At 40.1% G+C, this 26,464-nt stretch overlaps 1 protein-coding gene across 6 annotated transcripts in view; it reads right to left on the bottom strand.

Moving 5' to 3' along the window:
- myocd (myocardin) overlaps positions 1-20,286 on the bottom strand; it is a 182,075-nt gene extending 161,789 nt beyond the window's left edge. For all 6 annotated transcript variants that reach the window (XM_075457391.1, XM_075457395.1, XM_075457393.1 and 3 more), the window contains exon 1: positions 20,198-20,286. The gene's annotated coding sequence lies outside the window, so the exon portion shown is untranslated. The remainder of the gene's footprint in view (positions 1-20,197) is intronic.
- Positions 20,287-26,464: the final 6,178 nt, after the last annotated feature.

Genomic DNA, 26,464 nt, shown 5'->3' with positions numbered 1-26,464 from the left:
TACCGGCACTACTTCTTGCTCATTGAAATTAAAGGCAAGAATGTTTATGTAACATACACGCTATGCACAGGAAAAAAGACTTTATCCACGTCTGCCTCGAGCAACTCGAATATTATGAAGCACGTCACATTAACACATGCTAACATGGCAGGCTGCAATCTATTGAGTTCAAATAAATACCAAATGTCCTACAATACTGTATATAGTGTTTTTATTCTTCGATCAGTTAATGTAAACATCTTTGATGTTAAAGATGTTATAGAACGTAATAGTGTATAGAACATGAAAAATAACGTAACAGTTACTTTGCTGAGTAACTAATTACTCTTACAATGAGGTAACTGAGTTACTAACTCAATTACTTTTTGGGAGAAGTAATTTTTAACTGTAACTAATTACTTTTTTAAAATAAGATGACCAACACTGATAAAGACCTTTAAAGACCTTTATCTTATACCACACCATATGTAATATCGAGTCTCATGCATATGGCAAATATCGAGCCCACTGTGGCTCATTCTGTCACTCTTACAGACATGGCATCAATACCTGTGACCAATATCTGAATCACTGAATGCTGTCGCTTTAAAAGACTGATGAAGCTGTTGATGTTATGTATCTCATTTCTGATAAGGGCTTATTAAACAAATATATCAGATTAAAGAAATCTGAGCTGGTTGGTACATGAAACTGTTGTGAGGCCAGTTGAAAGATCAAAAACATCTGAAATAACTAATAACCATTAACAATTGTGCCTTGGCAACAAACCAACAGCATGAAGCTTGGCAAAATGTATTCTCTGATTGGGATCTTGCAAATCTTATGAGAATCCATGGTCATGTCAAAATCTTCCTCTCTTACCAAGGTTGATCTTGAGCTCCTCACTTTTTCCTTCTCAGAAATTCAGAAGCCTAAAAACGATGCTTTCATTGTCGAGCATGTTGGAGTACATGGCCATTTTTGTCTAATGTAAGACGACTCTGCAGGGCAGTGATCTAAAGCATACATTTATTTTGGAGGGTCAAACAGTGGACTGAGCTACACTCTTCAAGTGATTTCCCTGCCCTCAGACATAGTTTTACTATGATTGTCAATTGGCTCTGATGTTGTTGACCCATTCCACTAATGGTTTAACTGGAAAACAGATAAGAACACTGGAATGTCAGATTATACATTCTTCCTTCAAACTGTAAAGCTTTAGTTTACAGCATTGGTCTAAGCAGCTACATATTTGTGATGTATATTGTTTATGACTGTTCAGCTGTTTTTTGGTCCTGATTAGTCTGTTATTATTGTAGTCTGTAATTATTATAACATGATCCATATTTTGCATATTGGTAGAAGATATGTACTGTGTATGTAAATTTTTTTGTATAATACAACATTTTAAAGCCATTTATTTCTGAATTGTTTGATACTCACTATTAAATGTATGAAGTTCATTGATGTATCTACATGTAAATTATGCTCCCATTTCACTGCATGTCGCGAGAGGATGGGCTCTTCTTCACAGGCCTCTAGCTTTGTCCTCCCACTGACACGACGATAAACAGAGATTTGTGACAGAAGAATGATGGCTGGTTAATTCAATAGATATTACAGGCTTAGAGGCTGTTGAGAGTGACATTTAACTTCTTGCCCACATCCAAAGGTAAATACATTTTTTTTTTTTAACAGCTTAGATGGGAAAAGCCCCATGTTGTGCGCAACATGTTGTTGCAGTTTGTTACCCTCAATATTTATCCATCCATCCATTTTCTATACCCGCTTATTCCAATTTAGGGTCACGGAGGGGCTGGAGCCTATCCCAGCTGTCATTGGGCAAAAGGCAGGGTTGCCAGTCCATCTCAGGGGACCACACAGAGACAAACTCCACACACAACTATGCACTCTCACTCCTAGGGAGGATTTAGAGTCACCAATCCACCAAACATGCATGTTTTTGAGAGGAAACCGGAGAATCTGGAGAGAACCCACGCATACAGGGGGAGAACATGCAAACTCCACACAGAAAGGCCCCAGCCAGGAATTGAACCTGGAACCCTCTTTCTGTGAGATGACGGTGCTAACCACCACACCACCACACAACCACGCCGCCGTGCAACTTCAACTTTTAACATTTTCTCGGGAAAAAACGTTGGTTCATCTAAGAACAGCAACATATTATATACCCCGGCACCATATCACCACATCATGCTCATTTAATGTTTTTCTGTAAGATCTTTGTTTGGATTGTGCTTCCACTCATAAGGTACATGCTGTCACACCACATGTGTAGACAACTGGACTGCTTAGAATCAGAATCAGAATCACTTTTATTGCCAGGTATGTGAACACACACGAAGAATTTGACTCTGGTTTCACTTACCTCTCTGAGTAAAAACAGATAAAAAATAAACAAACATTGACATAAACAAGAGCAAAGACAAAAACAAAAAGCTAAGCGTACGTGTAAAAAAGCTAAATAGGTAAATATAAATACATAAATATCTGGTGTATAGACATGGAAATGTTTCTTTTTATGTGTAATGGTGCATAGTGCATGGATGAAATAATAAATATAAATATACAGTGTGCACAGTAAGACAGATATTTGAGTCCGGTTTTCGCTGTTCATCCCAGAGACCCCAAAAAAACTGTTCTTAAACTGGTGGGGGGGGGGGCTTCTCCTAAAGTCCATTGTCATCTCCACAGTTTTTGAACGTGTTCAGCTCCAGATTGTTCTGACCACACCAGCAGACCAGCCGTTCAACCTCCCGTCTTTAATTCAATTCAATTCAAAAATACTTTATTTATCCCAGAGGGAAATTAAATGTTGATGTAGCTCAATTAAATCAAAGAGTTATTATAGATGCTGATGGCTGTGGGCAGGAAAGATTTCCTGTAGCGGTCAGTTTTGCATCCAAACTGAAGAAGCCTTTGACTGAAGAGACTCTGTTTTCTGATAACAGTCTCATGGAGAGGATGTTCAGGGTTGTCCATAATTCTCTTGATTTTATGCAAAATCCTTCTTTGCATTATTGTCTCCAGAGGTTCCACAGTCGTCCCCAGAACAGAACCAGCCTTCTTTATCAGGTTGTTGAGTCTTTTTAGGTCCCTGGTTCTGATGCTGCTGCCCCAACAGATGACGCAAGAGGAAATGACGCTCTCAACAACAGACTTGTAGAAGATCTGCAACATCTTGTTGCAAACCTTGAAGGATCTTAGCTTCCTCAAGAAGTACAGTCTGCTCTGTCCTTTCTTGTAGATGGCTTCACTGTTGTGTCTCCAGTCCAGTCTGTTGTCCACATGAACACCAAGGTATTTATATTCCTCAACCACCTCCACTTCTTCTCCCATGATGGAAACAGGGTTTGATCTGACCCTGTTTCTCCTGAAATCTACAATCATCTCCTTTGTTTTGTTAACATTCAAGATGAGATGATTGTTCCCACACCATGCCACAAAGCAGTCCACCAGCTCTCTGTACTCAGCTTCTTGTCCATCTCTGATACACCCGACAACTGCAGAGTCATCTGAATATTTCTGTAGATGACAGGAGTCTGACTTGTACTGTAAGCAGACTCATCACCGTCCTGGATGGGGTGCCGATGACTGTTGGGTCATCTGCAAACTTCAGGAGTTTTACAGACGGGTCTCTTGAGGTGCAGTCGTTTGTGTAAAGGGAGAAGAGCAGTGGGGAGAGCACACACCCCTGGGGGGCGCCAGTGCTGGTAGTCTGGGTGCTGGATGTGATGCTCCCCAGTCTCACCTGCTGCTTCCTGTCGGTCAGGAAGTTTGTAATCCACTGAAAGGTGGAAGAGGGCACAGTAAGATGGGTGAGTTTGGTGTGGAGGATGTCTGGAACAATGGTGTTGAACACCGAACTGAAGTCCACAAACAGGATCCTGGCGTACGTCCCTGTGATGTCAAAGTGTTGCAGGATGTAGTGCAGTTCCATGTTGATGGCATCATCCGCTGACCTGTTTGCCCGGTAGGCGAACTGCAGGGGGTCCAGCAGGGGGTCTGTGATGTCCTTCAGGTGCGACAATAACAGTCTCTCGAACGACTTCATGTCTACAGACGTGAGGGCGACAGGCCTGTAGTCATTCAGTCCTGTGATGGTGGGTTTTTTTGGGGATTATTGTGGAGAGTTTGAAGCATGAGGGGACTTCGCACAGCTCCAGGGATCTGTTGAAGATATGGGTGAAGATGGGGGCCAGCTGGTCAGCACAGACCTTCAGACAGGAGGGTGACACACCGTCTGGGCCGGGTGGCTTCCTAATCTTCTGTCTGTGGAAAAGCTGACAAACATCCTCTTCACAGATCTTGAGTGCTGGTATGGGGTCAGGGAGAGAGGTGGCAAAAAGGGTGCATATGACAAAAATCCCTCTTTCTATGTTTGAGAGCATATATTTGGGTGTCTGAAATGAGTACCAACTCAAGCACTTCGACATAACACAACTCGGTCTTCGTGTTTGGTCTGAAAATATCTCATTAAATGAGGAGTTCATATTTCCAGGGTAGTGTTCCATCACAGACACACAGCTCAGAGTAGAAATATCCAGCCTCCCTACTTTTATCTCCTCCTGGTTTCAACTTCACATCACACAGCATTCAGTGTACTTTGGAAGAGGAAATATGAAACTTTTTACAGAGTTTCCTTTTGTTACTGAACACAACATTAGCGGCAGCACTTCCATTATTACAAAAACGAACCCTGTAAACGTTCATAAAATGTTGCCCACACAAGCAATTGTAGCCAACGCTTGGGCAGCTTTCCACTTGAAACACAATGTGAACAAAACTTGTACTCTGCTGAACTTCTGCGTCTCGGCTCCATCTAAGTATCCACACCACCAACCTGTGTCGCGGCGCTGCTGTACAGTGACTTAGTGACTTATTGCACAATTGTTTTTAAATGCCGACATGCCTCTGGAAATTACCATCATTTTACAGTTTTGTGTAATACATGATTGATATGATGAAGTCTAGACATGAAAGTTTCCCAGAAGTAACATGCAACTGCAAGAATGAACTGAAGAATTGGGTTCTTTAATGTCTGTGACATGCAGCTTTCACACTGAAATTATGGTGAAAGATGCATTGTTGCAGATATCGTCTATACGATGATCAGTGCTTTTACTGTCGATTTTACTTCAACGCTTCCCTTATGAGTGAAATATAGGCACCGTGCTGAAACTCTATGGATGTCTTGGGTCTCACGCAGCCACTGTAGAAGCTCTCATCTGTTAACATGAGAACTTGAATGGTAAAGTCCGCGTATGAAACCATAGTTTTTAGAAACTAAAGCAAAAAAAGAAGAATGGACCACCTGATTTATTTTGCCGATATGCAATGGGGGTAATTTCAATGTGATTTTAACATTTCTATTAGCTGCCGATTTATGGAGGACTGAAAATGCCAAATTAACAAATAACTGCAAAAATACATAAATGACTTGATCAACAAATAACAAGCTAGTAAAATATAGTTAAAAGTTAATTCAAAGATTAAAGTGTGGAATATGAAATAAATGGATATTTCTGCTTTAATTTCCAACTGTATTCATTTGACTTTGTCTTATTGATACCTCTATTTATTTACTTTGCCATTTCATTTTCAATTTTCTTTGCTAAATGATTCCACTGCTATTCACTTATACATGCATTAATTGTTCTATCATGAAATTTATTTGTCCATTTATTTGTTTTTCTTTTCTTTTTTCCTCTACTTATTTTCCTAAATGTATTCATTCATGTATTTTATTGTCATTTTACAATGTATGTTTGGATAAAACCATTGTTTATTTATTTCTCTATTATAACTTTGCATCATTATGCAAATGAGGTATGCTGGAGTTTTGATTTGATGGTGGCACAAGGTAGCATATTCTAAAGGAAACATAAATGTCAGAAGCAGATTTCACGACAGTTCATCCAATAGAACTTGAGCAATCTTTTAAAAAGAGAAGTACACATCAAGGAAAAAAAACAATGAGTTGATCACCATCATCAATAGGATTCGGTATCCCTTAAATTATTAATGTCTGTAGCAAATGTTATGGCAATCGAAAGACATCCAATTAAGGCTGATGGTTCAGCCAAATGAGCTGGATGGACCTATGGACTGGCATTGCCATCCACACTGTCATGCTGCTGGGGTGGATAAAATATTCACTGCATTACAGGGAGGACTTGAGTCATAAGTTTCCTTTACCCCCATCAGCAGAATGGGGTCTGTACATGGCACTTCAAGTGGGGAGTTCATTACTTTTACAGCCACCTCTTCAAACACATTTTTATAGTCTTGCCTTGACTCTAACATATTTTACCTCATTTTATTTTATAAATTAGGTAACAGGTCAATATCCTTCAGATCCTTCTATTCTCCTCATCTTACACTCTTTGTACAGTTTTATGATTTCCTCTGAAAACATTTCATAAACTAGGATTTTAGAGATGCCTTAATAAAAGTAAATTTCCTCTTATATGAACACAGTCTCCAGCCTTTAGTTGTCCTGTTGTTTATTAACAGTGCTCTACATTGCGGAAATCATCGGCCAAAGCTGAGAGATTTTAAACTGCTGATGTGAGTAAGAAATTGAGAGCATCTGTTTTATTTTTTGAAAATAAAAGTTTCGCCGTGCCTCAGCCTGGCATACCCACAGCAGCATTATCCTATCACATGTTTGGACTGCGTCTCAATCACACGGTGCAAACCAATGTTATGCAGTGCTGTCAGAGTAAGGGGAGAACTGATGCAGCTGGTTCATGATGGACAAACATAAACCAACATAAAGTTAACATTATACTCCCTGTCCACACTGTCTAGTTTTACCTGTGGGATGAAAATATCAAACTATAGTGGATAGCATCACGTATATCACCTTTTTTCTGTTTTTAAAACAGGACATAGGAGTGTATAGTTGGGGTAACGTCACCACATACTTTGCAGTGAGTCATAGTTTTGGAGGCTAGAGGTCTGAAAAAAAGAGGGGGTGTATGGAGTGACCTTATGATGTTGTAATTCAATGTAGAGCGTGTCACTTTTTCTAAAAATATCAGGCAGTTCAGACTAAAATAGCAGCTCTATTTCTGTTTGGTGTTTCTGTTGGACGCTGGTGGTTCACTCTCTCCAGGGGTGCATGCAAGCTAGAGGGAGAGGGAGAGAATGTGTTGTTTTGTTTTTCATTCTTTCCCCCTTAAAAGAGGAGGAGAGATGAAGGGAGCAGTCGGAACCTTTTCAATCATCCCTGCAAAGTACCCACAGTTGTCTAAATCATTAAATTCCCAGTCTGCTGTGAGTCCACTTTGCCAGTTGGAAAGGCCAAGTGCATTCTTTTATGGGAAAGTTGGCCACTTGATTTAGAACGGGTCCTTGCTCGCTTGGCTCTACAGTATGTCATTCTAGTCAATGACCTGTTCTGATGACTGGAAGCAGATTGATACCATTTGTTTTGGGTGTCCTCATCAGCCTGGAACACTCTGTTAGGCTTACAGCTGAGGTTAAGAATTATATAATTTTTCATTGTAACCATCTACAGACAGAGAGCTGTGAATCAACACAATATGAGTATATTACCATTTCTCCTTAAACTCCCTCCACCCATCGCTACACCATACACCCCACTACTCACAATCTCTGCCTGGGCCACATACAGGCTGATGTGTCGCACTTAAAGGAAACCCTGTTTAGGTTGACTTGCCTTTAAAAGCCCTACAGCTGTAACAACTTCCAAAAGGCTTTTTCTGTCCCAAACACAGACGGAGGAATGTGGGTTTTACAAAAACAGACGACAGTGTTTCGGAAGTACAACAACAGAGTAAATGTACTGTGACAAACTAGAGCTGCAATTTGTAGCACTGGCAGGTCAGCTTGAAAATACTTTTAACACTCCTCCAATTACATTAATTTACTTTAAAGGTGCCATAATACGGCTGTTAAGTAATTGTAAATTAGTTACAGGCAATAGGAAGTGATGATCAACCAACAGCAAAAAAAAATATCCGATTAATGTTTTGATATCATATTTGTTGGTAACTCAAAGCTTTCAATTAATACTAGAGAAGGGCTGAGGTCTTAGTTTAATATTGAAAAAGTCCAGAGCAACTTCATGAAGCTTTAAAATTTAAAGTCCCACTAAAGCTTGAGCAGAGGTGAGCTTTAACTCCCACCTCCGGCAGAGCTTCAACCATGTCCCGGGGGAGGTGGGGGACATTGAGTCCGAATGGGCCATGTTCTGTGCCTCCATTGTTGAGGCGGCTGACCGGAGCTGTGACCGTAAGGTGGTCGGTGCCTGTCATGGCAGCAACCCCCGAACCCGTTGGTGGACACCAGTGGTGAGGGAAGCCGTCAAGCTGAAGAAGAATCCTACCGACACGCCTTCTGATGAGGAAGCAGAGTCAGGGAGCTCGGATGTGGGGTCTCCGATTTCTGGGGCTGAGATTGCCCGGGTGGTCAAAAAGCTCCTCGGTGGCAAGACTGAATGGGTGGATGAGGTCCGTACCGAGTCCCTGTAGGCTCTGGATGCTGTAGGGCATTGACACGCCTCTGCAGCATCGTGTAGACATCGGGGACAGTGCATCTGGACTCGCAGATCGGGGTGGTGGTCACCCTCTTTAAAATGGGGGACCGGAGGGTGTGTTCCAACTACAGGGGTATCACACTCCTTAGTCCCCCTGGTAGGGTCTATTGGGGAGTACTGGAGAGTGGGATCCGCGTGGTTTTCGTCCCGGCAGTGGAACAGTAGACCAGCTCTACACCCTCAGCAGGGTCCTGGAGGGTGCATGGGAGTTCATCCAACCGGTCTACATGTGTTTTGTGGACTCGGAGAAGGCGTTCAACCGTGTCCCTCAGGAAGTCCTGTTGTGGGTGCTCCGGGAGTATGGAGTGCCGGACCCCTTGATAGGGACTGTTCGGTCTCTGTATGACCGTGTTTGGTCCATAAGTCGGACATGTTTCCAGTGAGGGTTGGACGCAGCCAGGGCGTTGAGGGTGTCCGTTTTGGCGACCTCAGGATCGGGTCTCTGCTTTTTGCGGATGATGTGGTTCTGTTAGCGTTGTCGGACCGTGACCTTCAGCTCTCACTGGAACGGTTCGCAGCCGAATGTGAAGCGGCTGGGATGAGAATCAGTACCTCCAAATCTGACACCATGGTCCTCGGCCTGAAAAGGGTGGAATGCCCTATGAGATCCTACCCCAAGTGGAGGAGTTCAAGTATTTTGGGGTCTTGTTCACGAGTGAGGGACGAATGGAGCAGGAGATTGACAGGCGGATCGGTGCGGCGTCCGCTGTGATATGGGCTCTGCACCGGCCCGTCGTGGTGAAGAAGGAGCTGAGCCAGAATAGGAAGTTTTCGATTTACCGGTCAATCTACGTTCCTACCCTCACCTATGGTAACAAGCTGTGGGTAGTGACCGAAGGAATGAGATTGCCAATACAATGGGCTTCCTCCGCAGGGTGTCTGGGCTCTCCCTTAGAGATAGGGTGAGAAGCTCGGTCATCCGGGAGGGGCTCAAAAATTAATAAAGAATCAAATCAAATGAAATAAAACTCTCATAGCCTTAACATGGCGTGGCGTTTGACTCATCTTTTTCCTCAATCCTTTTTTTCCGAACTCACCAACAGCTGAAACTATTTCCTCTCAGTTTGTGCGATGCTGTGACCACTTCTAAAATTGGGGTAATTCAGCCACAAATGTTTGAACTTTCTCGATAAAAAGGAAAAGCTAAATATTCATTGGCACTTTCACGTGGAAGTATCCATGCGCGTAATTTGTATGGGGGTTACGGGGGTCATGACCCTCTCAAAAATCAGATCCAGCTAATATAATCCCCCCCAATATCATCAAATCAAATCATCAAAAAATATCATAAAATTCTGAATGAATAACTTTTGTTTGTTTTCTTTATTCATTCATTTCATTTCAAGATAGGTTCATGTTTTAAATAATCTGTAATGTAATGTATGGTTCTGTTGCTGTACCATGTTTTACAAAATAATAATAGTCAAATAAATTAATTAATTCATTCATAAACCAGGGAACGAGGATGCAGTGCATTTGGAGTTATTGTTAACTTTTGCTGTTAAGTGAGGGATGTTGAGATGAGACATTATTTCTTTCATTGTGCTATTCATTCATTACAGGAATTGTTAACTTAAGCATTTTGAATAAATACATTTTGAATAAAATGATCATTGTTATGAAGGTTATTGTTGTTAACTTTTACTGAAAAGCATTTTTAATAAACCTAAATATCTTGTTATTGTAGGACTGGGTAGGCCTATGTTAAGTGAGCGCATGCCACAGACATAAATAATGATAATATTATAATAATAATATGTAATATAATATAATATAACATAATATAATAATAATATTGTTAAAGCAGCAGCATCATCCTCCATATGCATGGGAACAGAGTCGTCGCCCCCCCCCCCCCCCCCCCCCCCGCTCCAAGGTGTCCTGGTTTTCCCAAACGAAAATATGGTCACCCTAGTGTAGAACCAATGTCACTGAACTGTATCTTAAGTTGCTGTTTGCTCCAATACAGTCACACGTTTTTGGGGTTTGTTGTGCTAAGAGGTGGATTAACGAGAGTTAAATTGATGGAAAAGGGCTGTGACGGCTGCTCAAAAAGTTCACAAAGCTAGCGCGAAAATCTTGAATGTTGTCTTGCACATACCAAGACGTTCACCTCATGTGTTCCTTATATGTGACCCTGTAAGGCGAAACCAGTCGCTTTGGTAAAATTTACAAAACTAAGTTATTGTGCTCACATGAACGGCCATAAACTAAGCTTTCCAATGATATGTATATTGAGGCTATTGCTATCGCTAAGATAACTGCATCCAAAGTTGGCATGGTTCTCCTGTCACGATAATGCTAGAAGAGGAGAAAATCACCTTTTTAAGCGGCGTTGACAACTGGAATGACTGCTAATGTGTTGAATCTTCACCGGGCTTAAAGGCCCTGTCACACTGTTGCGTATGAGAGAAGCGTATGAGTTGCGTATGAAAATTAATAATATAATTTTCATACGCACGAAAAGTCCTTGAAAATAAAAAATGACTAGCGAATGAGTAGCATATGAACTGCGCATGCCCAGCGTACGTTTCAACGCGCCTATATCAGCAGCCTTTCCACATTGCTCCATTATTGCAGTAGACGACGCGCTATCAACATCTCTCGAGACATTCATCTCGATCATGCCTCCCAAGAAGCAATCGTCGTTTCCCGGGCCCTGGGCCGAGGAAAAGGCAAAAAAACACAAGAATCATTCTCACCCAAACCTGCTGAAATGCCTGATGCACCTGCGGCTGATGAGTTACATGCTTCTGAGCGATCAAGATCCCCAACTCCTCCTCCTGACCGCTCCCGTGAATCGTCGGTTGCCTGCCGCCTCCATCTCCGCCCGTCTGGCGGAGATGGAGGCGGCAGACGGGCGGAGGCTATAAATACGCTAGCTGTACGGTACACCTTCATGCCAACATATGGCAATTTAAGTCCAGCGTTCTCGACTTATCAGTAACGTACCTATATCGTACCTCTAGCGTATTCAGCGTATGCCTAGCGTATGCTTAGCGTATTAACCATACGCACAAAAGTTTTGAGCATGTTCAAAAATTTATTTCTGCCTCAGCGTATGCCAGCGTATGCCAGCGTATGCCAGCGTATGCCAGCGTATGCCAGCGTATGCCAGCGTATGCCAGCGTATGCCAGCGTATGCCAACGTATGCCAACGTATGCCAACGTATGCCAACGTATGCCAGCGTGCTTGAAACGTATACAACCTATGCCTAACGTTCCCCTGGCGTATGTCAGCGTATACCAGCGTACGAGTGATAATTTTCATACGCAACTCATATGCTTCTCTCATACGCAACAGTGTGACAGGGCCTTAACAGTCAAAACATATGTTTTTCCGTGAAATTTGTTCAACCCGCCCAGTTTTCCAGTCGTTTCAGTAATATATTATAATATATTAATATATATATATTATATATATATTATATTATATATAATATTATATATAATATATTAATATATATATTATAAAATATTATATAATAAAATAAAATGTATTATTATATTGTGGTCAACTGTATCAAATGCAGCACTGAGATCTAGTAAAACTAAGACTGACATTTTTCCACCGTCTGTATTCAGACATATATTGTTAAACACTTTGGTCAGAGCAGTCTCAGTGCTGTGGTGCTGTCTAAAACCTGACTGGAAGGTGTCATAGCAGTTATTTTGTTTTAAAAAGTAATTAAGTGGTTGAAAAACCGCTTTTTCAATGATCTTACTTCAAAATGGGAGATTTGAGATAGGCCTGTAGTTGTTCATTTGTGTCTTGTCAAGACTGTCCTTTTTCAGCAGAGGTTTGATTACAGCTGTTTTTAGTGGCTCTGGAAACACACCCGACATTAAAGACAAGTTCACCATCAGTAACAGGTCTTACTCCTTTAGTATTATTATTATTAATTTATAGCAATCTTAATGTGATAGTAAGTGGGCAATATGTGAAATCAGTTCAGAATAAAGGTGCAAGCTGCACTCCAGTGTGCCACCCTGTATTGTGTGATGTATCGAGAGTTGCATTGTGCATAATACATTTGCTGCATGTAGGTGCCAATACAGTGATGAAATTGATTAATCTTTAAGTTCTTGTCAGCTGCCACTGTTGGCTAGTGCTTAAGCACTGAATTTAACTACTGTGTCATTATGGCATAAATAGTCAAGTGAACAGCTGCATTTACGTTAAGTAGCCTAAATCAGTAAAAGTATCACAATGTATTTCTAACACAGGAATGGCAAATTAGCAAGGAAGAAAATGATTAAATAAATAAATAAATACATAGATAAATAAATAAATATGCCGCGAGTTTAACCCCCCCAATGGTAGACCCAAAGTTACGCCCTTGGAAGTATCAGAATAGTAACATAATTACTTTGTATCCTTTTTTAATGATTTATAGAAACTTAGTAGTAATAAATAATATCAGCCCTTGACATGATAAGGTTATCTGCCGGTAACATCATGCTAACAGAAGGAGAGACTGGCTAAAGAGAAATTAATTTGTTCCACTTTAAATAGAAAATATTTACATAGTCTTTAAAGGGGAAGTTCGTTTTTTTTTCACTTAGCTCCGGAAGACTTTTTTTACTGGCCTCAAATCCCACTCGGAGCAACAAAGGCATTCTTCTTCTGTTGGCATAGGTAAACATCGTCCACAACACCACCAGTTAGCATCGATTCGCGGAGGTCTGTTGCTTTCTGGCCAGCTGTTCCTCTCTCTGCTTCTGAATCCTCCTTTCCAGGAGCTCCGCATCCGTATACTCAAAATAGTAAGGACGTTTATCGCACTCCGTCATAAAAAATCTGATAAATATTCTGCCATGTTGCACAAAACTAGCAATAGCAAACTCCATGTGAAGATAGCCGACTGTCACAGAGCACAGAGTAAATAAGCTTTGCTGCAGGGGCGCGCGTCGATGACTTTATCCCAAGTGGCCCGGGTGTAGAAAACCCCCAATAACAACAACACGGCAGCTCTGAGCTAACAGTGCAATACGCGTTCATTCATTCATTCGTCTTAAGGTATTGGTGAAATAAAGACAGATAATGCCTTATTTAGAGGCTGTATTGTCTTTGCCCTGTTATCTCCCGTTATATGGATATATGAGGATCTCAAGTGATATAAATAGCGTCCGAAGGACGTCGACTTTCAACAAAATGTTATCAGTGAGTAGATGATAACACTTTTTTATCATCTACTCATCTACTCTACAGAAACATACTTCTATTCAGGCAAGTAACCACGGTTAAGAGTTGTGTATCCAGACAGAAGTTTAAACTGATATCAGAATGCGGCTGAAAACATTTCCATGGGAAAAACTTTGTTGTATAAAACAAATACTTCTAATTATTTAAATGTAGTTACGTGTTTTATAGCTGCAGATCATTTTAAATCCCACTAAATGGTACAATTATGCCACCTGCTGATGTAAATAATAAATAATGTATATATGTATATGTCATATTTATTAATTTATTTATGTGGTTTATGGAAGTTTTGTGGTCAGAAGAGTGATGTTTCCCACATGCTGCAATATTGTGCCGCCGGTGTGTTTAGGCCTCAGTCATTCTAAACAGTCTTTGAGTAGGACTGTTGCTATGGGCAGGAATGACCTGCTGCTGAGCTGAAGAAATCTCTGACTGAACACACCTTGTAAACGAGGAGAAATGCCTCTTCCTTGACTGTCTTAAGTATCAACAACTGAATGTGCATATTGCATGAACACCATCATTTTAGTAGCATGTCAATGCTCTGGGAGTTGTAAGTCCTACCCTTGAATGATCTGTCATATTAAACATTACAACAGTTCTAACTAACAGAGCTTGCAACCTAAACATAACAACACGTCTAGGTCCTGTAGTGCAGGGGTCCCCAACCACTGGGTCGCGGACCGGGCCGTGAGATTGGGGGGGGGGGAATTTTTATTTTATTATTTTTTTTTTTTAAAAGACATGGAAATCGGGAATTCTTTCATTTCACTCGCTAGATTCTATACTTGGAAACTGCATAGATTGCATTATAGGAGGCCGATTGTGCACGTTTATTTTTTTCAATGATGACTGTCTGTCTGTCATCATATCCTACTTTGTAAAAGCATCTGCTAAATGTAATGTCTGTTGAACGTAAAGTACAAAAAAAAAAAAAAAAAAAAAAATCCTCCCCCCCCATCGGGCCGCGGGAACAAATTGCAGAACCAAACCGGTGCTTGGTGCTGAAAAGGTTGGGGACCCCTGCTGTAGTGTGTCTGACCATCTACCGTGGCCTTACACTTCTGACTCATGTCTCACGTCATGGATTACACTAAATGTTTCTTTGAAGGTATTCCATTTTATAGGAGTTGCCCCAGGAACACAGTGAAAATTCCAGGGATTATGGTTACAACATTGTCTGACTAGGTCAGTAGTCAAAAATGAGGAGTTTATTTTCAACTGAAACTTGATTTGTTTTCCTTAGTGAGTCAAATAACCAGCAAGTGTCTGGTTTGAGGATCTGCACAGGCCTTCAATGTTATATACTGTATATGTATCTTGTGCAATCTCATCCTTTGGGCTCAGTACATCTCCACCTAAATCACAGCACTGACCTTTCTCAAATTTTCTATCAACATATTTCTATACAGGTATCGCCCCATTAATAAAGCTTATTTTTTAGCAGTAACACCATCTGCAGTGTCAAATTAGTGTTAAAAAATGCTACAATAAGTAAGATCTGTGATTATTTAGTCTATATTATGAGAAATATTGATGTGAAACTCCATCACCTGGTTCAAATATGAGTGCCTGCCTCTGCCAATGCTCATTTGAAAGAGAACACTCGAATGCCAGTTGAATGAGGAACTCCATGCTGAGATGGTCTGATGACAGGATAAGATTGACTTGAAAGCTCAGAGAGGTTCAAATCTGGCTTTAAGTCTGCCAAAATATGATATTGCCAGATATATAATCACTGTATGGATATTGTTATGTGGCAGACTTTATGCAGTCCATCGGGTCAGCATTGCAAACTTTGATTTGAACAACCCATCAGTGGCACTTCTTTCTCTTTAGCGTGATGCCTGATGATCTCATTGCTAAATGATAACTGACTCAACTCCAAACACAAGCGGGTTAGAGATTAAAACAGAACGAGGCACCTACACTGCAGCTACAGTAAAACAGGTCTATGATGTAATGTTTCTCAAAAGCAATAGGGCGAGGTCTAAACACATGAAAGTCCAGGGCCAATTGGAAACAGATTTGCCCTGACACATATGATTGCAGCCTGTTGTTTCAAGACAAGACCTGTGTATGAACAAATATGTGTATGTGTGTGCGTCAGAGCGAGGGGAAAGATAGCGGTGGGGAGTTAGGTGGCAGGCCTCAAGTTTCTTTTTACCGTCCATGAAATCCACAAACACCACGCAGCCAGGGGAGTCTTATGAGATGGAGATGAGCCTCGAGGTGCAGCTGATGAACTCATAGAACCAGCCAAGCAACATAAAAAGGGAGATCTGTGTAGCCATTGAAGTGAATTTCAACCAGTTGTTTCTAATTAGGCCTGGCTCCTGGGATCAGCCCAGGAGATACGTTCCTCCTGAACGTCTGTGCTTCTATAAACAACAATCTTCTGGTTCTTGAGCTGACTGGGGCCTCAGACCTGGCCCCCGAGGTTCCTCTTTGCCAAGATGTCTATACAGCCTCACTACATCATCAAGCTTTGACTTGAAATAATCATTTTTAGAAAACTTGCTGATGACATACAGAGAAAATCCTCATAGTTTGAACTATTTTACCTTTGTAGATCAGCATCCATTCTGGCATCTGATTTTGATTTAGTTTGAAAGTCTAAAGCCCCATTAAGACAGGAATTATCTATGGTAGGTGTGGTAATTTTAGCAGTACCTGCCCTGGCCAGTGATTTTAGCCAATCCGGAGAGTATATGAAAATATTTTGACTGACTTGTTTTTTGAGCAATCACAATTTAATTTGTATTCCATCCTTCAATATAAAAGTGAATCGAATTTTTTTTCTTCTTTACAGGAAATTCATTCTTTTTCTTTCTCATTTTATCATCTCATCATTACAGTTTGGGTGAATTCATAAGAGGCAATCAGGAGTGTTACAACCCACAACGTATTAACTGCCTGTACATGTAAGACCAGTTGGTCTGCGTTTTTGTCAACTCTGATGACTTTAAGGTTATGCCAAGAAAGCCAACTCTCACTGGATTTATTTAAAACTGTAGGACTCTCAGACAGGTTCTTCAACATCTTTAATTTTTTTATCATTTCTACATGGATTTGTGCAGCCCAGTCTCACCAGAAATTATGCAAATATGTCTAAAACGTAGTGTCAATTTTCTTAGTTGTAAATTGTGAGATAGCCACATTTCTCTAGGCTGTTGTTTTCTATTGAACAGTATTCATGTGACATGGAAGAAATTGCGACACATCAATAGAAAAATGAGTAAGTGTAACTGTGTATTTTGTGAGCTAACCATATCGGTTGTAACGACTGAGCCTAACCACGAAAGCTCTAAAATCTATTCATTTATTTTTTTAACTCCTTGTTTTAAGTGTATGCTACCTCTTAATATTATTATTTTTTTTTATCTCTCTATTACTAGCAAAATGACAATTTTTTAGATAGAGGTTGTTGTTAGCACCTCACAACAACTAGCAAAGATGGCATCACATGTCTGTTTGTTTCGATGTAATAATGTATTTGCTCCGAGGCTGTCGTTCGTATGTGCAGACCCTGAATTCTAACTTCAAGATAGCATTTATACTCTCAAACTGTAGGAGCAGTGTCTAAAATTATATTTCAGAACATTTTCAATCCTGATATACATCTGATCCCTCGTAAAGATTTTGCAAAGGTCCATCTTCTTTTTCCATTTTCCTTCCGCCATCTCTTCTCTTCTCCATTAGATTTTAGGCCCCCCACAAAATTGAACCAGGCAACAATGGTCTTAAACCAAAACAACTGAGGTATTGAAAGAACGTTACTCACAACGCGCTAACGTCCCAGCACACAACAAGGTGAAACGTATCTTCACATTCTCTTTAGTTGCAGCGCGTTTACCCACAGTACACTGCGTCACACGGAAGTGGAGTTATGTTCAGTAAGTACTACTGCGTCACACGGAACAAGTTTGTAAGCTAAGACAACATGAGGGGATGTCAGCACACTGTTACGCGGGGGCTGTGGTGGACTACAATTTCTAATTAACAGGGAAAGTCATTCATTCTGATTTACAATGGTGGCCTGGCATAAGCCGTCTTTTGATCACAACTTTCAGAGACAATTAAGCCACTTTTTTTTGACTGGACCATGGATGTTAGCCCCATAAATCAAGACTAAGAGTGAGCTGCTAGCTGTCTTGCAGACAGATAAAGATGATTGTTTGTACTTCTGTTTGCTCTCAGTTTTTAGGGCCTCCATGAGACACAGCATGGTCTGTAAACATGTCTTTCTGAATAGAATAGAAAAAAATTGTTTTGTCAGTTTTTGTACACAGCACAGCATCAGTTCTGTAATTTGACATAAAACCGGATGCACTTTTCCATTGCACTGTTTATGAAAAATTGACAGCATAACTTGTTGTAGTTTTCTTTTACTTTAGTTAATTTCACTGTGAAAAAAGGTTAGCAACCACTATACAGTATATAGTGGAAACCGCTTATAGTGATCACGTTGGTCCAGAGCCAATTTGAACACTATAAGCGGTTGATTACTAAAACCGAATTTGTATTACAGGTATTTCACTTATTTTTTTTATGCAGAAAATCACCGTCGTTTTCTTTCTCCGTCGTTAGCATTCATGACTGTCTCTCATTGCTTAATTAGACTACACAAGGTAGCCTGAGGAATGCCAAGCTTCGCCGCAGCATCTCGTTGGCTCGTTTTTGGTAATTTGTCATACGCCTCGAGGAGACTACGTTTTTCATTCAGAGAAAATGACTTCCTTTTTCCAGCCATGATTCGCGCGCTTGCTGCCCGGTGTCAACTCGTTACGTTAGCTAGCGAGGCAGAAGCATAGGGCAGAAGCAGACGTCCAGAAAGGAATCAAGGGCCAAAAATGAACATTATAAGCGGATTTCTTGATTACTACAAACAAATTATTTAAACAGCATTTCTACAGTGGAAACCTTATAGTGGTCACGGATATAGTAATCAACCGCTTATATAGATCAAAAGGCATGGGACAGAATCATTTCTATACAAATGCTGTTTAAATAATTTGTTTTTAGTAATCAAGAAATCCGCTTATAATGTTCATTTTTGGCCATTTTATGAATGTAAACATGTGCAAAAATCATTTTAAAACTACGTGTAGCTATTTTATTTTTTACTCCCTTGATTCCTTTCTGGACGTCTGCTTCTGCCCTATGCTTCTGCCTCGCTAGCTAACGTAACGAGTTGACACCGGGCAGCAAGCGCGGGAATCATGGCTGGAAAAAGGAAGTCATTTTCTCTGAATGAAAAACGTAGTCTCCTCGAGGCGTATGACAAATTACCAAAAACGAGCCAACGAGATGCTGCGGCGAAGCTTGGCATTCCTCAGGTGCTTTTACCGGGCGCCGTCATTTTCTTTCTCCGTCGTTAGCATTCATGACTGTCTCTCGTTGCTTAATTAGACTACACAAGGTAGCCTGAGGAATGCCAAGCTTCACTGCAGCATCTCGGCTTGCTGCCCGGTGTCAACTCGTTACGTTAGCTAGCGAGGCAGAAGCAGACGTCCAGAAAGGAATCAAGGGAGTAAAAAATAAAATAGCAAAAAAAATAAAATAATACAAATTCGGTTTTAGTAATCAACCGCTTATAGTGTTCAAATTGGCTCTGGACCAACGTGATCACTATAAGCGGTTTCCACTGTATAGAAATGATTCTGTCCCAAGCCTTTTGATCTATATAAGCGGTTGATTACTATATCCGTGACCACTATAAGCGGTTTCCACTGTATTTCGTTATCTAATAATTGCACCTGCCTAGACGTGAGTGACATACAGGAGGTAAGTATACATATAACTAGGTAACAGGGCTCACATTCTACATAGTAGATGCTTAGATGGTCCCAGTCTTTCACCACTTTCTCACTACATCCTCACCAACTATGATTCTCTTCAGCACTAACCATTTTCTCCTAATTTACCCTCTTCTACACAAGAACTAATTACAACCTCTCTCCATGAGTAGGAAAAACATGTTCAACTTTGCATTATCACTCCAAATGTCTGCTCAGGCCATTATCATCTTCTAGAGTTACCTTTCCAAAGCCTGTAGGTATGAATCTTAATACTGCTTGCCTTTGAAGCCAGTCTCAAAACGCATACTTTAGTGAAATATCTTCAGCCTTCTCTACCACACTTTGATCATTAAGTAGGAGTAAAGCACAAAAACTGTTACTAGAACTCAAAATTGAACAAGTCAAGCAAAGGACGGGAAAGGTTTACAATCATTTATGAGTGACACGGCACAGTGTTATTTCACTGTTATTTATGTTTTAAACTTTGTTATTCCAGATTGCTTCACTTTATAAAAGTTCTGAATAAAAAGAAACCAGATAGATTCGAGATTCAAATTCTGTCATAAATTAGCTTCAGTCTGAACCTGACCAGGAAGATCAGAGAAAGTATATTGCATAACTCACACTGACTCGTTGAAGGCTTGATACAGAAGCGGTTATCCTGATCCAACAAAGGGGGTGTTCTCACCCGGCGCTGCTGCTGCTCCACATGCACTCACACTAACAGTGTGTGTGTTTGTGTGAGTCAAGCAACAAGCTCTCTCCTCCCAGCAGCCCCGAGCTTTCTTTACGGCTATTTATAATCAGCGTTTTTGTTTGCAGACTGGGTTGTTGCCTCCACAAGCTTATCTATGACTTATTTTATAACAGAGTAGTGAAGTCATTGGATAAGAGTGATTCCTACAACAAGAAAATGCAGTGACTGGAAATTGATGTGTTCCAGTGGCTCAATAGCTCAGTCATTTAGCCTGATTTAATCACCCCTTCCTTTTATCTGGCTTGATCTTAGTCTGTTCATGCTGTAACTCAAGTTCAAATCCAGGGAAAGGTGATAGATGTTTAACTCCTGTCATCCCAATGGATTCTTAGTTTTGTCAAGACACTATTCTAAGTTGACATTCAAGGAAATTATTGTGTAGGTTTAACATTTTGCTGCATTTTTTTCTCCCTGTACTATGACGCCAGTATGATACATTTCTGCACATATATCCTCCATCAAATCCAAAACTAGTTTCCTTGTTAGGTGTGACTCACATAAGTGAAACAATACAGAGAAGCATTTTCATCTTAAATGGACAAATGTGTATATAAATAATAAGAGGTAAACAAGTTTTCATTCCTAGGGTATCATGTGCTGCCATTTTGCTGCAGGCCCTGGCATCTCTGATATATATATGGCATATATAGATATATGCATAAGGTTCTCCTTTGGTATCACACTGTCAACACACTGGCAGCAGCAATATTAGATAGATAGCAAGGGACAGCAGAGACCATATTCCAATTATTGTTTTTCTCCTTGCTTGTTTCCTTTTAATAACTCTTTCAGTTTCACCCCATTCAGTTTGGTTTAAGCATCACAAATACCTCAACCCATTTCACTCCTAACCTATCACATGCTGACACCTGGTCAGGATCCCACCGTGTTACTTTTTGTACACCCGCAAAACGTTGCTTTTGCGCGTGCAGGATTTCTTGAACTGGTAACATAACAGTCATGTGACGTGTGGCCGGGGCAATGTGAACAATGTCAGGAAAGCTTTTATGTATTTTATTGTGTATTATGACGCCTCAACACGATGTTTTCCAAACATTAACAAAGTGTTTTTACTGTCCAATCTTAGCAAAGTCATTTTAAAACCTAAACTGAGCCAAGCAGTTTTATCACCTAATGAAGTAGTACTCTGCAGTGGTAGAATGAAAGCAGTTAAAATGAAGGCGGAAGGTAAAAAATGAAGACAAGCAGGGAAGCAGAAAACAGCAGTGTCAATTTTGGACTTGGAAGAAGAGCCAAACAAGTCCCCTATGACCTCGTTACGTGGTCCATGTTATTTGTTGATAAGCTGTTGAACAACGTTTTACACTGTTCTTTAACTATCAGTGCAGCTAATGCCACCTTAGAATGATAACTGGCAATATGTCTCTGTAGAGCAGTCCCTTGTGTGCCGAAAACCAACCCTCCATGGGGTACTCCATGATGACGCGGAAATAAAGCCAACTAACGAAGCTTTAATTCTGTTTCATCAGCTCTTATTCTGCTCTGAATGGAAATAATTTCAGTAAACTAAAAATCCAACAGGATTGATGTACTGTATGATGGACTTGATATAGATAATGTTAGCAAAATACTCCCTGTCTTCATAGCAAATAGACATGGAGGAGCAACACTAGGCTTTCATTTTGAGTTGTCTTTCAGGCCGTCTAAGGAATGTTGGGCCAATATTCCTCAACTGCTACACTGTATTTTGGTATCTTTCAGCTCCTTAGAATGAAATCCTCCCCCGGTTCTGCTCTAATCTATGCTTTGTTCATCAGGTAGTTTTTCTGAGACAGCTCCAGAGCAGTAAAATTGTGTGTTGTAAAACCAAAATAGTGCTAAAGAGCTTAAAGATACTATAATACAGTGTAGAATTGTGCCAGACTGGAAGTAGTTGAGTAAGATTTCATGGGTTTGTAACCATGAGCAACACATTTTGCCTCCACATGGCAATATTTTGTATAATCAGTAGAAATGACAGTTTGAGTTCAGTCTCTGTCTTCAAAGAAGTATCTTTTCTTATACTTTATTCCAGCAGATTTTTTTGTTTCACCTTCCAAGTTGTCCTGTTTTATTTTTCTTTCAGAGTTTTCATTTTAGTTAACTGCTCATTAACAACATATTTAGTAAATGTGTACATAAATTGCATCTGAAAGTTAGTTAGAATTTGTTCCTACTATATTTCCATCCAGTTCTGTCCAGGAAACTTATTTAGGAAATTGTAAGGACTCGTAAAAGGATTTTACGGTCTGAATGCCCTCTCTGTACTGCCAAAAATAAAATTTTGGTGTCAGACAACTGTACTGATGGAAAAATAGATTATAATGTCTGGAATTCGCAAAATATGTGTCAATTTATAACCATAGAAAGATTCTGATAATGTTGCCAAAACTCCTCATTACCTCTGGTGCTCAAAAAGTACTTTGTGTTTTGTGATTTATGAGACTTGGTTGATGTCTAATCTGTGCATGTGACTTTGGATGATTTGTATAATTACATACATAGTGCAGCCAAGTTTCCTCTTTGTCATTTTTTTTCTCTTCAGTTTGACAGACAGTCCAACTCCTGGGAAATGTGGCATTGCAGCAGGGTGGAAAGCATTAAGAGCTTTCAGTGACGCCCCGAGGCAGGCTCATGTTATACCCTCCAAAAGAAGGGCTAATATTTTACAGTCAGCCAGGTATTTATCAGAAGCTTGTATCATTCACCACAGATCAAGACCAAAGTATCAAAACTTTCAGAGGATGATCAACGAACCTGCTTTTCAGCTCTCTTCTGAGGATCTGTTGCTCACCGACGAGGGGTTCAATTGTTGGTCACGAACAGAGAGTGCAAAGAATAAAAATGCACCACGCCATAATTCGGGGGGTAAAACTCAGATGCCAAACATGACGTCCAAGTTAGGCATCTAAAATGTGACACCACGGAACTTTCTGCCCGTGAGCCGCAGCCATGACGTAATGCATGATACATCGCAGTAAAATGTCGAAAATTCTCTTCTGTAAAACATGAGAGGGAGAAGTCAGCCTGTTTGATTGATGGAATTGTTACAGAGTCCACTTAACAATCCTCTAAATTTAGATCTGACTTCGTATCCCTGTTCTGAGCATGGATTTCTGGCCTGCAACCCAGGCATTACCTCAGCCATAGAGCTTTGAGTGAGTGCGGTGTTCTTGAAGGCCGGACAGAGTCTGCTGTCATCCAGTCGTAATAGTAACTATTGGTATGCTTAACTCAGCCCAGCCTGGAGTGTAATGGCAAAACAAGCACAATTGTTCACATCCACATATATTACTCTGCCTGCTGCAAAATGAAAACATGCTCATGTTTTTGCCGATCTGTTCACACAGGGAGGTAAAGAGGGCCAGAGGGGTCTGGTTTTCTTCAAAGCTTTCACTCGTATACCTTTATTTGCATTTTGACAAATGTTCATGTATTGAATAATCACAGTACATGAACTCCACCTTATGAGCTGGAGGCTGATGTAAGAGGGGAAAGGGAGACGATGACATGAGCCTTGATTAAGCTCTGGACATGAAATTAAAGGAGTATTTCATTCACACGTCAATTTGTGGCCAAAAGCGTTTCTTCACATAACATGGACAAACTCCATTAGTGTGGGGTTGATAAAAGCTAAAACATCTCCAAAAGCATGTAAAGTTTTGGTGAAAATGTCTTTTCCTAGGTTACCTTTACAGAAAGTTAAAGATGACCTGATTTCCAAAAGGCCTAAAGTTAAAGATACACGCCTTGTCCATCTTGTATGCACTGTTCTTATTAGTTCTTTCCATATATTGTTGATTCTGATTACCCTGGTAAAACCCTCAGCATGTACTTTTTAAGGTAATCCATTAGGTAACACTGATTGTCGTAACCACGCAGTTCTATAATTCTTGACTTTTCTCCAAAATTCCTAAGCCTTATTCAGATGTTCAATTAACTTGTGGACTTTATGGTTCAGAAAACATGGCTTGGAATTTTAATACACAATGAAATCTATTTTATGGTGTATTGCAATGTATGTTTCATTGTGCATGAATATTAAATCAAAATGCATCTAATTAAGCTGTTATATTGCATTGGTTTGAGGCGTAAGAACACGAATGCTGACTTCAAAAACAAGACTTGGTTTATTTTCAAAAAGAGAACAAGGTTAACATAAAACACGGCTGAGCCGGATGACTAAAACTAAACTATGAAAACAAAACACGACTAAGAAAGAAACAAAACAAAGAACATGGCTTGGCAATACATGAAAACACTTAACTTGGTAAAATGAAGAGTTAGCTGAAATGTCATTCAATATCAACTATAAGTAAATCATACAAAACATTAAGATAGGACATATCACACTTAAGAAATAAAAAAAATTAAAAAAAGGTACACAAATAAAATGCAAACATCTGCAATTAGGTATACAAAGACTGCAAGAAAAGACACACCGAAACAGTGAGTACAATAAAAGGCGACTGAGTTGTCGTGGTGACAGAGCTGAGTACTGATTGTGTCCACTTCTGAAATAGATCTCACCCAGCAAGGTATGTGCTCTTTGATATTCAATCATGATAAAAATGTGTTTGTTTAAATGATAATTGTTATTCAAACATTTCTCAAACACCCCTACCTTTACATGAACAAAGGAATTTGTTAGTTCATAAGTCACTTGTGTCATAGTGCTACTGTGTTCACAGTATCATCTGTATATATTTGAATGTTGGTTACAGAACATTCATTACAGCCTTGGATAGAACCTTGTGGTACACCTGATGAATATGTGTGCTTAAAGGAGAATTCCGGCATTTTTACAAACATATCCCATCTGTTGGAGCCCAAGGAAATTTGGCCAAAGGGAAAAACGCGAGAAATTTTCATGCCCGCTGCGCAAAGTTGTCCGATTGCGCTGATTTCCATGAAAGCGGGCTCTATCGGGCAAGCTTTTAACCACAGTGAGATTAAGCACAGTGAGATTGATTAGACAAATATGATTCTGTCTTTTTGAGAGTATGGTGGGAAAAAAACTGAAGCTACATAATCTGTTCATGACAATACTGTGACTTATAGTTACTAATAATTTGTTGAGGTCAAGAAACACAGCTTCAACAACACCAACTTTGTCCAACTGATATATGAAAAGCGCAGTTACCTGTCTACTGAGTACGCACTGGATGCAGGACAAATGAACTACTACTTAGATGGTAGATAAATTGTTTAACTACAAGTTTTTCTGCATTTTTGACCCTGCAGGTAGGCTGCTCATAAGTCTGTAATAGATCAAAGAAGGATGTTCAACTCTGAATATTGGAACAACAGCAGAAACAGTCCCTGAAAAAAAAAGAGAAATTAATCATTTTGATAAAATGACTGGTTTGTGTTGTTCCATGTCCTCTTTTAGCATAATCAAATCCATACCCAATATATCTTTTGCTCTGGATGGTTTTAGGGATCTTGTCATTCTTGTCAGCTCTGATTCAGTGACATTCCTCATTCTGAAAGTCGGCTCCACTATTTTCTGTACTGTAAGGTCATGTTTGTGCAGGTGTCACCGCACAGTCGAACAGTGCATCACCACTCCAGAGAATGCTAAATCTACCTCAGAGTCAAATAAGGGTTTTGATTGGCCTCTCAAGCAGTTAATTTTCAAAGTGCTAGGTAACTTCCTAGATAAGGACATGACATTTGATTGTTGGGAAAAGATTTTAAGGGATCAAATATTTAAAAAGAGCTTTTAAACCGCTAATGTGAATGAAAGATCCAGTGTGTAAAAGGTAGTGATATCTAGCACTTAATTTGTGACCAACTGAATACCCTGACCTACCCCAGACTGCAGTGGGCAAGAAAAGGCAAAAGGCCCTTTCTAGAGCCAGTGTTCGATGTTTTTTCCTTCTGGGTTACTATAGTAATAAGGCAGAGCAACATGACAAAGAACAGAGATCTGCAGGATGTTTGGTTGTAAACTGCCCATTCTGAGAAAACAAAAACACAGCAATTCTTTTTTTTCAATACCCATCTGCACATCTTTTTATTATTTTTTAGGTGGCCAACCGTTTATTTTGCTAGTTAAACAGCTAACTGATCAAACGGACAACACTGTATATCTTATCTGAAGCTAAAAATCGAAACGACAGTTTGCAGTA

The sequence above is a fragment of the Odontesthes bonariensis genome, chromosome 23 (genome assembly GCF_027942865.1).
Source record: "Odontesthes bonariensis isolate fOdoBon6 chromosome 23, fOdoBon6.hap1, whole genome shotgun sequence".
In the NCBI taxonomy this organism is placed as follows: Eukaryota; Metazoa; Chordata; class Actinopteri; order Atheriniformes; family Atherinopsidae; genus Odontesthes; species Odontesthes bonariensis.
Note: the sequence above shows the minus strand (reverse complement) of the source record. Positions and strands in the feature narration are given on the sequence as shown.